Source organism: Trachypithecus francoisi, unplaced genomic scaffold (assembly GCF_009764315.1).
Source record: "Trachypithecus francoisi isolate TF-2019V2 unplaced genomic scaffold, Tfra_2.0 Lachesis_group0, whole genome shotgun sequence".
Lineage (NCBI taxonomy): Eukaryota > Metazoa > Chordata > Mammalia > Primates > Cercopithecidae > Trachypithecus > Trachypithecus francoisi.
In genome coordinates, this window is record NW_022681453.1 from 75,956,235 (window position 1) to 75,973,504 (window position 17,270).

Sequence of the window (17,270 nt, forward strand, 5' to 3'; positions counted from 1 at the left end):
GTGACAAGACAAAGGGAAAAGACTTTAAGTCTCTAGGAGTGGCAACTTGGGGGAAGGCAAATTAAAGGCTGGTTAGTAAAGCTTGTTTGTGTAGATTGCTCTGGAACCATCGCCAGGTTTATAAGAGTTCCAAGCTGTCTTTAGTGGTTAACCTTTGTTCTTTCTGGTAGAAGTGGGGTGATGCGGTGCAGGATACCTATTGTCTTTGTAAATCTATGTCCTGCTTTTAGGCAAATAGAGGAAGGGCAGAGAGCTTTACTGCATCTGTTTCGTCTTAATTACCTTCAGCTCAATATATTTTGGGGTGGCATATTTTGGTCTCACACAATGGTATAATAATGTTCTTTAAGGACAATTTAGGGGATTTTCAAGCCATTTTAATCAGACCTCTCCCTTTTTAAATGTTAAGTGCTGCCTATAGACTTCAGTGTCCATTGTGGTTGGCGGATGTGTGAAAATGTTGACTGTATTTGGACTTATGGTTGGATTAATGGACAGCTTTCTCCTGATTACCCAGTCCACCGGTACATAATAATTGAGAAAGGCCCACAGATCCCCTGAACTCAGGCAAAGCTCCAAGAGGGGGCAACAATAACCAGTGTGATGGAAGCCCTCTCCTTTCAACTGAGTCCCTTCCTCTTATCTGATCACATGCTCTCACTCCTATCTTTCGATTTGAAACAAGTACCTGTCTTGCCACCATATGACAACACCGTAAGTGCTAGAGTGGCTCCTGGGCACTATCAACATCTGACTAACACAGACAAGCCTCTAGTCTCGGTAGTATCTCAAGGAGGTCTTCCTTTGTGCTTTTCCATCTTACTCAAAATGTTCGCCTTTTTCATTAACTCACCAACAACTTTTCTGTGCCAGCAAGATTAGAGAAAAAGTCAAAGTAGTTCCAAGCCCATGCTGACAAAAATAGCAACATTCCCTTAGAAAAACAATAATTACTACTGTTTTAAGAACTTCAGAGAAAAAAGTGAGGCTTCCAAACAAAAAGTGGGAATGTTTTCCCCTTTGGAAGACATTTCTGCTCAAACTGTTACAGCTCTGGGGCAGCCTCATCTTGTCCACAGAAGCATCTGTCTTTCAGAAATGAAGACTCTCCTTGATCATCCACAGTTCATACGCTCCTGTGATTTGTAAAACTGGATCTCATAAGCTCAATCAGAACTCTCACGAGCCTGGGGAGAGAAGGGATTTCAAGAGTACTTACATCTCCCTACTGTGACTTCCAGGTCAGACTGCTGCTGGGTCCTTATTCTTCAAGACCTGTGAGGAGAGCTATTCTCAGCCTTTCAAAGTGATGCCAGAGAAAGGATGCTTTGGCATTTTACAATTTGTTTGCTGGACTCTGCTGGTGCTTTCTGAGTCGTGATGTTCCACGTATCCAGGCTGTCCTTTAGATTATATATATATTTTTAATGTTTATTTATTTCTCAGTAGATCCGGTGCCTTAAAAAAAAAACAAACAATGAGATATCTCTATTTGTGTCTTGATGAATTATAAGAGACATTTCCCATCCTTCCTTCCGTTCTATGATCAATTGTCTCCTTTCTCTTTTCTCACTGTTGTCTTCTCATTTGCATATATTTGACATGGACTTGCGGATGTAGGTAAACCACTTTAATTGTGTGAGTCGGAGTGTGTTAGTGGGGAAAACACAGCATAAATAATATTTTTCAATGGCAGAAACATTATGTGTGACATTGGCATTTGAACTTTTCTTTATTATTATTCTTATTTCTTGAGACAGAGTTTTGCTCTGTCACCCAGGCTGGAGTGCAGTGGCACAGTCATAGCTCACTGCAGCCTCAAACACCTGGGCTTGAGTGACACTCCTGCCTCGTCCTTCTGGGTAGCTGGGATTATGGGTGGGCACTACCCCACCTGAATAATTTTTAAAAATTTATTTGTAGAGACAAAGTCTCACTATGATTGCCCAGGCTGGTCTCAAATTCCTAGGCTCAAGCAGTTCTCCCTGCTCAGCCTCCTAAAGTGCTGGGAATACAGGTATGAGCCACTGTGCCCAGCCTGAATTTTTTATTCACACTTCATGAGTTGGTTTAAATGGAAGCATTCATTATTTAAGTGCTCTAGGATGCTCTTATGTTAATCTGAACAGAATGTGTCACTACTCTAGAACTGGAAAATATAAAGGTCCCAAGTACTATGTGAAACATTTAGAACCATGACTTTTAAGTGTCCTACATTTAGGTCCTGGAGAAAGGACCTAAAAAATCCTTTAAGTACCTCTTGAGACAATACATATGCTGGGAATCTCCAGGGACATTCTAATCTGTGTGTGATGACTTATTTTTAAGAATCCATTACCATTTATTTCCATTGGATGAATAACCCATCACAGAGATGGGGAACACATAAACAGTGGTAGAGTTGGGGGCAAGAGATGAGTACAAATTTGGTCAAGTGATTGAATCAGCTATACATTTATTTAATCATACTTTTCTGCAGGCAACTTTTCTCCATTTGATCTTAAAACTTCATGAGAGGTTTTGCCATATTCTTTGCAGGTAAACATTATGTGTGCATTCTCTAATATACCAGATTCAACCACGGAATGGTCATTCCTGTCCAGAGACTCATAAACAACCATGGGTAGAGCTGGCATGGCGCTTGGAGGCTGCAGGTGGTGAGAGGTTGTTGTACAGAGTATTCAATTTCTCCAATAAATTCATCCAGTCAGACTCTCACACATTGGCTCCCAACAGACTCTTTTATATTCCCTTTACCCTGCATAGTCCTTCCAACCTGAAATTCCCTTGCTTTCTCTTTGTATAACTAAATCTTAAGACTCAGGTTCGCCTTCTCTTCCTCTGTGAAGCCTTCACTGAATGCAATTCACCCATAACTCCCCTCTCTCACACCCTGAGAGCTGGTAGTGCCTATCTTGTCCCACTTTTTAAGTTTCCGCACTGTCCAGTACTCTTTCTTAGGTTTCTGGGTATTTAAGAGCCACCAGCTGGCATTCCTTGCAGATGGATTCCAGAAGTCCCTGAAAAAGAAACTGTAGAGTCATATTGGAATCACACTGACCACAGAAGGAATACATTGTTGGGGTTGGTGGAGGTGGTGACTGGACTCACATGAGAATAGACAGCTGATACACTCTTTCTTCGTGGGAAGATATTTAGCACAGAGAGCATCCTTCTTTTCCTTCCCTGCTTCTTTCTCCCAGAGAGAGGGATAAGGAGACCTGGGTTTGAACCTGAGGAGAGCAGACTGGCCTAGACTGGGAAGACGAGTCTAAGCTGTGGTGAGCTGTTTGCAGTTTATAAACAAGTCCTGACATCCCAATTTGGGTGTTGGCAAACAATGTCTTCAGCCCAGAGAAAGTTCTCAGAGATGCACCAAGGCCTCAGGCTAAACTGCAGAGTAGGCAAAACCCTTCACCACTGTTCTCCCACTCCTTCAGTTCCCCAGCACCCCAGATACCTCCAGCCCTCACACTGCCAACTTTGGACATTCCTTCCTTGGTGTCTACCTGGGCTTGATCTTCATAAAGCCTGTATGGTAAAGTTAGCTTTTCCTCTTCCCATCAGGTACTGATCTCTTAAAACCAACACGATGCAGGTAATCAAATTGGCTTTATCTTTCTATTAGGTATTCTAGACTAAAAGCTCCATTAAACTGATGTAATTTAGTAAGGGAGATGTTGGGAGGCTAAGGGCTTTGTCTATCTCTATCAGCTGCTCTCCTCTCCCCACAAGCTAGATTTTGGATAAACTACCAGATAACAGATTTTGTGGCTTGGCACATGGCTTCCTTTCTCCCAGACTTCTTTGTACCTCCCTCTTGCAACCAGCTAAAGAGTCATCCTTGTGGGAACAACTGGGAATTGGCACAGAGACTATTGGAAATCACAGGTGATCCTGGAACAGAGTGTCTCCCAAATGCCTTATTAGTACAAGCCTCTTGGGACCACTTGGAACCTTCCAAAGGGAATTTCACTCTCTTAATTTCATACTCAGTGCAGGATAACCTTCTGCAATGTTCCCAACTGGCAGCCCTGGATGAAGTACTTCCTGTAAGGAAAAGTTTAGTCCTTTCCAAGGCAGCCTGTTCCATTGTCTGTACTTGTTGGGAATCTCTTTTTGTATAAAACAGAAGTTTAGTTACAGTTTTACTTTTAAGGAATGTGGACTACATCTCCTCTTCCCCATGACAGCTCTTCAAATTATTAAACAACAGTTGTGGTTCTCAGTACCTCTCTCCCTCCTTCTCTATCTCCCTCCACACACACACACACACACACACACACACACACTCTCTCTCTCTCTCTCTCTCTCTCTCTCTCTCTGTTTCTCTTTTTCTCTCTAGGTTAGACATTTACATTTCCTCAGTGCTTCTTATCTGACATGGCTTTAAGACCCTACAACCTTTGATTCCCTTCTTTGGACATTACACTTTGTTAATAAGAATTGGCCAGCCAGGTGCAGTGACTCACGCCTGTAATCCCAGCACTTTGGGAGGCTGAGGCAGGTGGATCACGAGGTCAGGAGTTCAAGATCAGCCTGACCAAGATGGTGAAACCCTGTCTCTGTTAAAAAAAAAAAAAAAAAAAATTAGCTGGGTATGGTGGTGGGCGCCTGTAATTCCAGCTACTCGGAAGACTGAGGCAGAGAATGCAGTGAGCCAAGATCGTGCCACTGCACTCCAGCCTGGGTGACAGAGCAAAACTCGTCAAAAAAAAAAAAGAATTGGCTATGCTCCATTTCTATAAATGGGCTGGAGTTGAGATTCTTACCCCCTTGATTTAATTTTAGTTAACAAGTATTTATTGAGTACCTAATATGTGTAAGGCCCACACATTAACAAGGAACCTGTCCCCAAGGAATTCTGTTTTATCCATGGGTTAATTAATAGTTCCAATGAGACAGTTAACAATGAAAAACCCAGGTCTTTGCTATAAGAACCTTCATCGCACAAAGTTTCTCAATCCTATTTTATGCAAATACAACTCACATTCACCTATGGCTTTCTTCCCTTTTGTTATTAGGCAAATATTCTTTCCTTCTCAATTATATGCTCCTCTGGAGTCAAGTAAGAGTGCAGTAACAGTTCTACCTTTGTTCATTCACTTAATGGATGTGTTAGTTAGGGTAGACTGAATTGCTGCCGTAAATACATGCCAAATGTATAATGGTTTGAACACAGTAGAAGTTTGTTTCTCATACAATTGCTCAAGGGAGGTGCTCCTGGCTGCAGTGCAGCTCTCTTTCACAAGTTAGTTAAGGGACCATAGCTTCTTAGACCCTGTGGCTCTACCGACCCTTAAGGCCACATCACCCAGCCCACATAAAGAGTGTGGAAGAACACAGAATAAATGACCCAGACCTGTTGAGGGTATACAAAACTTCCACTTACATCTTTGGAAAGAATTTAGTCATTTAGTTACATGACTTTACTTCACTGCAAGGAAGACCAGAAAATATAGTCATGCTATGTGCCCGGGAAGAAGGGGAAGAAGGATTCTAGTAGATAACCTGCAGACTGCCAAAATGACATCATTTTATTTCTACTTTTAACCACTATTGTTCATAGCCTTAGTTTAATTTCTATCAAACTTCCATAATTTCTTGGCTATGTCGTTGGATGACCACTGTAGCAAAGGAGGGTTGGGTGTGTGGTTCAGCAGTAGGTGAGCAGGAAAATCTAGGAGGCAGCATCATGGCAGCTGATGGGTCTGGAGGATTGGAGGGAACTAATGGTGCAGGAGACCAGAGGAGACTGAGAGCATGCAACCAGAGGCCCTGTGTGGAGGTTAATCTGCTGAATAGTGAAAGGGGAAGGTGACTGAGACAGGAAGAAACCAAGAGTACGATTCATTTGGCTTTGAGAAGAACTTTTTTTTAACACCTCAGCATGGGCAAGGATATTGTATACCTAACACTATACATGTTTCAGGAAGTTTCCAAGCAATGAAGTAGCTTCTCCAATAATGTGTTTACATTTAATCAATCAGTGAAAAGCTATTTATTGATCTCCCATGATGTGCCCAGATCTACTAAATACAAGCCCTATTCTTTTTTTTTTTTTTTTTTTTGCTGGAGTCTCACTCTGTCTCCCAGGCTGGAGTGCAGTGGCCAGATCTTGGCTCACTGCAACCTCCACATCCCGGGTTCAAACAATTCTCCTGCCTTAGCCTCCTGCGTAGCTGGGATTACAGGTGTCCACCACCACATCCGGCTGATTTTTGTATTTTTAGTAGAGACAGGGTTTCACCATGTTGGCCAGGTGGGTCTTGAACTCCTGACTTCAGGTGATCTACCTGCCTCAGTCTCCCAAAATGCTGGGATTATAGGCATGAGCCATCATGCCCGGCCACAAGCCCTATTCTTAAAGAACTTATAATCCAACTAGTCAAACATAACATGTACCTAAAATAACTCAATAGCATAGGAGAAAAGTGAGTGTAAAATATATGGATGTCAACTCTCCAGATTAAAGTAATTTAAAAGAACAGTTGATCACTGAGGGCCAAGATAGTCAAGGAAGCCTCCATAGAGGAGGTTGGAATAAAATGATTGGGATAGAAAGGGAGACAAAGAAAGGTGTACCAGGATGGGCAGAAAAGGCCAGAATGAACAGTAAGAGCACCAGGACACATGGAGAGTGGTGGGGTGAAAGGCTATAGAGGTAGGCATTGGGTCTGACCATGGGTAGTTTTGAAAATCAGGAATAGGCACCTAGACTTGGTATGGTAAGAAACAGAGAAAACACAGGCCCTCTCTTTCATCTTTACCATGATGTTTTGCAAGTTAAGAAATCTACTTGAAAGCATCTAACCCTTAACCTGATAGGATGCTAGTAAATATTTATTCACCCCAGAGAGTAATACATTGGCGGTGGTGTGCAGAAAATACTTCATTCATTCATTCTTCAAGCATCTACTGGACGTCTTCGACATGCTATATTCTGAGCTAGACACAGAGGATGCAAAAATTATAATAAAGTCATGGTATCTCATTCGGGTTAAATTATCATAGACTGGATCCTCCTATCTACTGGTAACCAAGAGGTGCACAGTTCCCATACCTGTGCTGTGTTTCTACTTTGCCCCTTGTCAAAGTAATGCTGTCTGTCTCGCCCACTTAAATCTGACCCCAGAGATCACTTCTTGTGTTTATCTAAAAACCAGGGTTTGTGCCCATTTCCTTATGCTCATTAGGGCAGGTTAGGCTCCCAGTGCTGAGTTGCTGGCCTCCTTGAAGCACCAACCAAAACAAAAAATATCAGCCTCCTAGTATGTCTGGCAAGAACTTCTGAGATAAATCATGTGAAAGTGTTTCAAAATCGGAGGGAGGCCATCCAAACGTAATGGATAATTACTGTGCTCACCATCAATGATGGCCGGTCCTCCGCTCCTTGGGGCATAGTCTCTCAGAGCTGGGTTCTCATGATCATGCGTGTGCAAAGGGCCCTGACTGACTTTTGGATTCCTTTGCTTATTGACTATGCATAAGAGGCCACGTTTGGCATCCACAAGTAACTATTTTCAGGCACATTTGTCTAGTTTAGCTGTGAGCTAGTTTGTTTACAAACAATGTGGTCTGCACACAAGGCTGCGAGTTCAGGCGCTGAATAGAATTCCCACTCAGTTTCTAGCCTGCTGTATGACCTTGGGTAACCTGCATAACTTCGCTGTGTCAATTGGTTCTTAACTGTCACCTCAGAGTCATGCTGATTTGTCTAAGAGATGTTTGGAGAGGATGAACTGTTCATCACCTCTAAACTGATTTTTAAATACTGACATAAGGACTCCTGGTTTCCAGTCTGACATATAAGGAACTTAGAAGTTACCATTCCATTGTAATCATAAGTAAGAAACCAAGCACAGAGAGTTAAACCAGGGTATGGGAGGGGTAGGAAATGGGGAGAAATAGGTCAAAGGGTACAAATTTGTAGTTATGTAGGATGAATAAGTCTAGAGATCTAACATACAGCATGAGGACTACAGTTAGTACTACCGTATCATACATTGAAAATTTGCCAAGAGAGTAGATTTTAGGTGCTCTTAACACACAAACACACACACACACACACACACACACACACACACACAGTAACTATAGAAGATGATGGGTGGGTTAATTTGCTTGGCTGGAGTAAGCATTTTACTGCATATAGGTATATCAAAATATCATGTTGTACACCTTAAATATATACAATTTAAAAAGCCAAACAAACTACAAAATCAGCAACTCTTCTTAGATCTATCAGAGAAGTGAGTCCACAGGGCAATCACTGCCCCCAAAATTGGAGAGACAGACAGGTGGATACAGAGCATCCTATGGGATATCCAGAAGTGATCACATTTTAACCGAAAGAAAAACACCAATAAATTCCAACATGTAAAAATAGTGCAGGAGGCATTTTCTGTTCATGATGTAATATAGCCAGATCTTAATAAAACAAGATAATAAAACAACAAAATATTCTAATATCTAGGAAAAAACCCCAAAACTCTTTTTAAAGCAACTCTTGGATCATAAAGAAAATCAAAATCAAACCTAACATTCAGAAAATAATAAAATGTTTAAATTTAAAATAAAAATGTATTTTAAGGAAAGATAGAAGATAGACAGAAGCTAGGAAGCTATATAAAAAAGAAAGCAAGGAAATGGAAAACAAAGAATTCAGCATGATCTTTATCTCTGATGGTTGGAGGAGTGGTATAGACAGAAGCAGAGGGAGGGTATGGGAGGGGCGATATAGGTAGATGGAGGTTACTGTCAAGATGCGTTGGGTGATGGGTCCATATTTTAAAAATTATGTTAAAAAAAGGAAGAACTAAACAAAAAATGGCTATGCATTTACTAATGATGAGAGTGTATCATAAATTAAGGATGATGATTAATCCAATTCTGTGCCAGAAACTAATTTAGAAATAACTATATACTAGAACCTAAGGACTGCAATTTAAAGCAGTGCTCAGAGGAAAATTCATAGCCTTCCATATGTAGAATCATAAACAAAAGTAACATCTTTTGTTTAAACTGAAGTAACATCTGACTCAAAGAGTTAGTAAAAAGAACTGAATAATAATAATAAACCTAAAGAAAGTAGAAACTAAAAGCAGAAATTATTTAACTAATAACATACAAAGTGGTGTGTGTAGTGGTCAGATTGAAATAAATTATGGGCTATCCATACAGTTCAATACTCTGTGGCTATGAAAAAGGGAAGAGAAAGCTCTCTCTGGATTGATAGGGATTAATTGCCAAGTTATGTATAATAGCTAAGTAAAAAAAAAAGCAAGCTGCTTTTATGTAAAGTATGCTATTATTTGTCATTTGTGTAAGAATCAGGAAAGATAAAGAATATCTACATATATATGTGCATGTGTGTGTAGATATACATATAAAGATATATACATATATACACATATGTATACACATACACACCTGCACATATATGTAATTGCTGGTATATACCCATCTCTGGAAATATTCATCAGAAACTTGAAGCATTAGTTGCTACTGGCTGGAAGAAAGAGTAGGAGGGAAATTTTTTGCTACCTTTTTGCACCTTTTAAATTTTGAATCACATGAATGTGCATACTTAGTTAAAAATTAAGTTAAATAATTGACAAGTAATTTATTTCTGGTTTTTAGAAATATGGAACTGAACAAGCTTTTAAATTTAAGATCATAAAATATAGAAAGAAAGAGTTTTATTTTTCTAAATAACATTTTTATTTTCTACGTATATATTTTTCTAAATTATGTATTCCAAGTCCAGTTATGAGAGAGAGATTGTGGGAAATGAAAGGAGGGATTAACCACAGGAAAAAAGAGGGACCATGGGAAATGAGACTAAGACTTAGACGCGAGCCCAGGAACCTATGCCGAAAGAGAGGAGCCAGACAATCAGAGAAGTTTGGTGAAGCAGGAAGAAGTACAGGCATTCTACAAGTTCTAGGATCAGGACAGTAGGGTACAATGTTTTTGCAATAATGCCTTCCAGATGGGACACGAGCTTTAGAGCAAACTATCCTGTTACAATAGTCTTTGAAATTATGTGAGAATAAAACGTTTATTTTTCCCATTGAAACCGAAGGGTTTTCTCATATGTGAAAAGAATTAGCAAAGGTTTAAGAAAGTCACTTAGGAACCTAGTATATCTTTGACATTCAAAAGTGGTCGAATTGCTTTGTCTTTTTTCACAAGAGAATTTGGGTTCCACTATTAAATAACGCCGGGCAGCTATATTTGAAAATAGTGTTTATTTCACCTTTTAAAGCCTCCCTTGACCACAAATAAGTCTAACTCATGACACTATATATAATGTTTTATTTTTCCAATTTTTCAATTAAAAATATCAAACTCCTGGAGGAGCCACCCTTAGAAAATGAAGCACAATATCAGCTTAATAAAATAAAAATTTATGTTTCTGATTACAATATCTTGGCTTGAATAATTTCATCTCCGAATGCAAATATAAGATAGAGTGAAGTTAAGTTGGGACCTAATCAAGTTTTGAAGGCTCCCGTTTCTGGCATATAAAATAATGCAAGGTTAACATTTTGGGAGACACCATTACCTCTATTGCCACCTGCTGGTAAACGTATGTCTTATTTAATTTAGTTAATGGCTCACCCCAATTAAACATATTTAGGATCCTGGAGATAGATTTGCAGCAAAAAAACTTTTACTGCTTCAGAAGTGGTCACTGGTTTATGGATGCAGTGGCTGACGTATCATGGGATTGGTTGTGCTGAGTTATGTCCCTTAGCGTGTAGGACAGCCAAAGACAGCCTGCACTGGTATGTGGATTTAGACAGGCCTTCCTCTGGCAGGGCCTCCTGCTCTCCCAATTCTTTAAGTTTGTCTGTTCTCATGTCCATCAAAACATAGGATTCTTCTCCTTAAAGAGATCAGTTTTTAAAAACACTGAATGATTCTGAGTCTTAATTTTAAAAAATTTAATCAAAGGCTCTTGGTCCTTCAAATGAACACAGACCACACACATACATACACTCATACATACGATTGCTTCACTTAGGTTCTGAGGTTGAAGTCAACACTGATGAACAGAGATGCTTTTATTTATTCTACATGCAGCCTTTCTCTTGCTTCTCCTACTCACATGCTTTGTTCTTCTGCTCTTTCAAAACCTGCATTTCATACTCAATGCTTGTGCATTTAGCTGCAACACAAACACTCATAACTCACAGTGTGGCTAATGTTTACACATTTTCTTATCTGGAATCCTCACTTTATCTATCACTTTATCTGGGATCTTAATAAGTAGAAGAAAAATATGACCATTTTCCTTCTATGGGACCACCTCGTGATGCTAATTGGTCATAATGCTCCCCCCAAAAATCGTAAGATTCTGAGGTGGCTTTTGTTACCCATTTACTTATTTAAGGACAGCTGGGTAGCTGGTTTCAAGCTTTTGGTGATTCTGACTAGAGCTGCTATAAACATACTTGTACAGGTTTTTGTGTGAACATAAGCTTTCATTTCTCTAGAGCAAAAACCTGAGGGATGGGATTGTTGGGTCACATGGTTTCTACATGTTTAACTTTGTAAGGAATTGCCAAACCATGGTCCAGAGTGGCTTTACTACTTTGCATTCATATGCGCAATGCATGAGATTTCCAGTTGCTCTGCATCCTTGTCAGCACTTGGTATTGTCAGTATTTTTTATTTTATGTACAGTGGTAACACATTGTAGTTTTAATGGACATTTCCCTAATGATGAATAATTGTTGAAAACTTTTTGTGTACTTACTTATCATCTAGCTATCCTTTTTCGCTAAGTGCCTGTTTAATTACATCTTTTACATTGGGTTGCTTGTTTTCTGTTGTGTTTTGAGAGTTCTGACATATTCTGGTTATGTCTTTTGGTGATATAGTTCTTGAATCATCAAAAAATGCATGAATATTTAGGGTTTTTTAGTGTAAAGTTTTTAATTATATTTAGTTCTTGGTGATTTACATATGCAAGCCACCTAAGTCTATTAAAGTTTTCCATCACCCAGAACTGTGTGTATTTGGAAGGATTGGGTGCTTTTTAAGGAGGCCTAGAGGGAAAGCTGGTAAACTGCCCCAATCAGAGTCTGGAAAGAGCCATTTGGTGGATTCACAAAGGCAAGTCCAGGGTTTTTAGTCTTAAACTTGAAGATTCAGAAATGTGACTTGGTTGAGCCAGGCATGGTGGCTCACGTCTGTAATCCCATTACTTTCGGAGGATGAGATGAGAATATTGCTAGAGCCCAGGAGTTTGAGACCAGCCTGGGCAACATAGTGACTCCCTGTCTCTTAAAAAAAAAAAAAAAAAGAAAAAAGAAATGTAACTTAGCCAGTGTCTCAAGAGCTGATCCCACTTGAGGACGCTTATTCATGCTAGCAAGGTTCTCAAGAGACCAAAGTGCAAGACCAGGGTAGCAGCTAATGCACTAAGGGAGCCTCTTATGTCTTCTCCTATAGCCGCATCTGATATTAACAAGGTTCCTTGAGGAGCTTGGAGTTGAAATAAAGGGGATTTAGCTATATCAGTGGTTGTGATAGAATTTTTACTAGGTCATGGTGAAAAAAATAAGCATAATTTAACTTTTCTTAATGGATTCAACTTAAAGGGCTACCCTTTATTTTGAGGTTATATCCTTTCTACAACTGTGGCAGATTCCATATGAATTTATTTTCTTTGAGTGTATTGATGGCTTACTGGCCTAGAAACCATTCTGAAAGTAAAGAACCATTCTATGTTATAATTTCAGTCCTATCACCTGGATTTCTGAGACCTTGGGAGCTACCTCCCTCCCACTTCCTCATCTATATGTGTGTAAGTCAACTGAACTTGGCATTCAAGGCTCTATACAATCTGACTCCTGGCTTCTAATTTTATTTCAATCAACCTTATCATGAGAATCCTCTCCAGGTAAACCAGTCTTCTTGAAACTCCCAATATGCTGTGCCTTTTCTTGCCACTGGATATTTGCTGTATGATTCCTAGCGCACCACTCCCTCCTCCACTGATCTTCTTTGATGTCTTTTCAGCCCAAAGTGAACACATACTCCTCTGGGTTCTTATAGCACCTGTCTTCGGTACCATTCCCAAAGCATTTATCCCATGATATCTTTCATTGTGGATGACTCGTGTGTGCTTTAATGAATGATCAGATAGTGCCCCCATTGGATGGAAAGCTTCTGAAGGGGGAGAAATAAAGACCCACCTTTTAGAAATCTCAGCAGGTCTCACAGCAAATAGCATAGTACTTCTCACAGCGGGTGCTCAATAAGTGCCTGTTAAAGGAATGGATGAAGAAATAAATGTATGAGAAACAGTATATTTAAATTCTTGCAACAGAATTCCTCTTTTCACCCATGGTTACCTATGTATTTTGATACTTGAGCACACTCTTATACACACATCCTATATAAATATACAAATCGAGGGCTCCCTTGGGCTATCTCCTCAGACGTATGAGTCTGTGAGTGTGGCCTGCACATCAGCATGCCCAGGCAGAAGGAAAAACAAGCAGGCACTCCCAACTGGGGAAGTCATTTGCAGCTCCTCCCATTATGACTGGCTGAATCTCCTTATTTAAAACAAACAAAGAGCTGGAAGAAGCAACCCAAGTGACCAGCTATTAGCAAGTCAGTTATCAAAACACAGACCTGGTCTTTAAACCTATGAAACAGCAAACCCTTAAAGTCTGCTTCTGACCTTTAGCATCTCTGTGGCCAGCTGGAATCTCCCAAGCTCTCTCTTTAGGACCCTTAGGGGCCACGCGTTTGTATCACAGGGAAGCTATTTTTCGAGTTTATTAGGCTGAGAGCATTTTCATTAATCTCAAAGGGCGTCTCTCTCCTTTCCTTTGCTTCCTATGCCATAGGGCAAGGACTCCACCCAAAGGCAATCCAGCTGCCATTTTCCACAGTCTATGGTTAGTCAGAGAATTGTCTAAGGGCTGCAGAGAAGGAAGACCTGACATTTAGATCCTAGAGACGAGGGCTACTGTAGAGCCAGCAAGAATGACCAAAAGAGGAAATTGGAACACGATCCAGGCCACAGGAGGGAGATGTGGTTCATCTCCTGTTTCTGATGTCCACTGAGTGGTCCCGTAGTCTGGCCTGCTCAAGTGCTGGCCTGTCCACGTGCAAGCCAAGGGAGGGAAGTGTCATTAAACGTCCTTTAATCTGTGATGCTTGTGAATCATCATTGTGGTCAACAAAATGGACATCAATCCCCAATGCTGTAGATGGAAAAGGGGTGGAAAACAGAAAGGAATTTATAGCAACCACGGGCCACAGCCTGGCAGTGTTTTGTTTGGGTTTTTGAAATAAATTAGGTCTATCACCTTTTTGTTGTCCTTCACTTCTTTCTCTTAAAAAGTAGAGTGTATTAAAATACTGGTTGCATAACTATTCTATTTGATTATATAACACCAACTTTATAGAGTTGAATAAAACTGCATTACACAATTATATAGTGTGATTTCACCTATACAGTAAAAAAGAAAGATGGAGAGAGGACTCAAAGGAACTGTACTAAAGTTAACAGTGAGTGACACTGGGCAGTAGAGTCATAGATAATATTTCCTGCTTCTTTATACTTTTCTTTCAACATTTTCTCTAATCAGCGTTTATTACTCTGGAGATCTGGAAGATGCTGATCAAAATTTTTTTTTTAAAAATAAGATTATATTGTACATAAAGGTTGTTTTCAACCTAATTTATCTTTCAGAGGTTTTGCCATTTTCTACCTATGTGACCTTGAGTAGGTTACTTAACCCTTTGAATCTTAGCTTTCCTCCTCCGTAAAAAGGGGATAATAAGTGCTTACTTCCATCAAAGAGCTGTGTGAAAATTAAATGAGAAAACACAAGCAACTCACCTAGTACTGAGCCTGATGAAGCATAGATACTCAATAGTGGGTAATCAAAAACTGTGAAGTAACACCTCTCATTTCTTATAGGGTAAGCAACTTTAGGAGCCTGTTTGGGCCAGTCTTGAAAATGGAGGGACTCCATTTACTTTCTGCCACTGTGATAGTTCACGATATGATTTCTTGCTTTTCTTCAACTGTGCTTGAGAATGGCTTGACCCAAATTTCAGAAGCTTAATGAAGTCCTATAGGCAATTATGTAAGTGTAAATAATAGAATGAGGTGGTAAAATGCAGGCACATGTGCTTTGAATTTGGAAAAACCAGAGTCTAAATTTTTCTGATTACTAACTGTGTGATCTTAGGCAAGTGACTTAAGTTTTTGGAGTCTTGATTTCCTCATGTTTAATAATTCTAACATTCATTGAGTCATTATTACATGCCAGGCACTAGGCTAAGCATTTTATGTACATTAACATACTTAATCAACATGGTCACTCCATGCCACGTTAGTTATTATCCCCATTTTACAGATGAGGAAGAGGTAAAGGAGGCTGCCTGAGGTGGCAGAGCTGTATATTGGTAGTTTGAACTTTAACTTAGACAGTCTGACACTAGAGCCTATCTTCCTCATCACTATGCCTATTTGAGGAATTTCATACATAGTGTCCCCAAAGGATGTATGTTGGAAAAGATATGAATATTCCAGATGTCGCATACCAGTGTCTCAGGTGAATAATACTTGGGTTCATCTCTTTCCCGTACTCCTTTTCTTTTTTTTTTTTTTTTTGAAATAAGGTCTGGCTCTGTTGCCCAGGCTAAAGTGCCATGGCTTGATCGTGGCTTACTGTAACCTCAGCATTGTGGACTGAAGCAATCCTCTCACCTCAACCACCCAGGTAGTGGGGACTACAGACACCTGCCACCATACCTGGCTTTAAAAAAATTTTTTTTGTAGCAATGAGGTCTCACTAAGTTGTCCAGGTTGGTCTCAAACTCCTGGGCTCCAGCAGTCCTCCCACCTTGGCCTCCTAAAGTGCCGGGATTACAAGCGTGAGCCACTGCACACGGTCCACACTCCTTTTCTTAATACTTAGAGCATTTCAAGGAAAGGCAACAATTAAAAAAATGCTTTAGTTTGTTACACATCATCTTTCAGACATTGTGCTAATACTGGCTTATTATTCCAATCCTAACACTATGAATGACAGTTACCACTTACTGAGTCCTTGTAAGTTACCAGGTACTGGGCTAAGGGTATGCTTTATCTTAGTGCAACCCAACAATAAACTTATAAAGTAAGCTTTGTTAGTCCCATTTTGTAAATGAGAAAACCGAGACACAGAAAAGAGAAATTTGCCAAAGTTCACATGAATAGTAAATGGTGGAACCAGAATGCAAGGCCAAATCTGTCTGGTTTTTAAGTCTCTGCATTTAATCATCTCATTACACTAGCTTCCCACCCTCCTCATCATTTTTTTGTGTTTATCTATGTGGCTTTAGAGTAGCATGAAGGATCACCCTGGGATCAGATTATCTGGAAAGCTTTCCAGTACCGTGCTTTTTCTACTTTCCATGGAGGCTGGAGAGGCAAGATTCACTATGATAAGGCTGAGATCACCCAGTGGCCTAACACCGTAGGCTTAGGTCAGCATATCAAATCTGCTATACACCATTGCAGTGCTTGCTAGTGCTCTTGGCAAAATCGTTCATTTTCCTTAATCTGGGCATGGGGAAGACTGAACTTCTTGAATTCCTATGGTTCAGTGGAATCTTGTAACTAGTTATGACCTTTGAATTTTGTGTGGAAGTGACACGCAACAGACACTTCCAGGTTGGAGCCTGGAGCCTATTTGTGACTTTTTAGAACTTTCTTGTCTCTTTGGTACAATAGCCAGCAGCATTCAAGATGGTGGCTGCTCCATCAGCCTGGGACTCCAGGTGACTACAATAAGCAAAGTTTCCTGCTGAATTGTGATGAATACGTAGCTTCAGTACAAAAGAAACCTTTATTATTTAAGTCACTTAGATTTGAAAGTTGTTTGTTACTGCGACATAACCTAGTCTGTCCTGACTGATACAATCATATAGCACATCGTGGACCACACAAGCAGTGCCTGGACATCAGTGTGCTAGTTGCCAATGTACTGTGTCCATGACTATCATCAGCGTAGCGGAGGAAAGAAAGACAAAAGGGAAGGCAGAGAGTGGTAGCGACAGAGACACAGACTAACTTTCACTTCAGGCAGAAGCTTTAGGAAGCTGTGTCTTTTACCGTGATGAAACATTAAGAAACCACAAGGGCTGTGACTGTGTCTTGCTCAGCATTTCCAGTGCTGAGTAAGGTGATTGACACTTATTAAATATTGCTGATTTCATAATATGTTGGACCAGCATTTTATAAA

At 40.1% G+C, this 17,270-nt stretch overlaps 1 protein-coding gene across 2 annotated transcripts in view; it reads right to left on the bottom strand.

Moving 5' to 3' along the window:
• BOC (BOC cell adhesion associated, oncogene regulated) overlaps window positions 1-17,270 on the bottom strand; it is a 247,391-nt gene that overhangs the window by 140,483 nt on the left and 89,638 nt on the right. For both annotated transcript variants that reach the window (XM_033211258.1, XM_033211264.1), the window contains one exon: window positions 13,212-13,281. The gene's annotated coding sequence lies outside the window, so the exon portion shown is untranslated. The remainder of the gene's footprint in view (window positions 1-13,211; window positions 13,282-17,270) is intronic.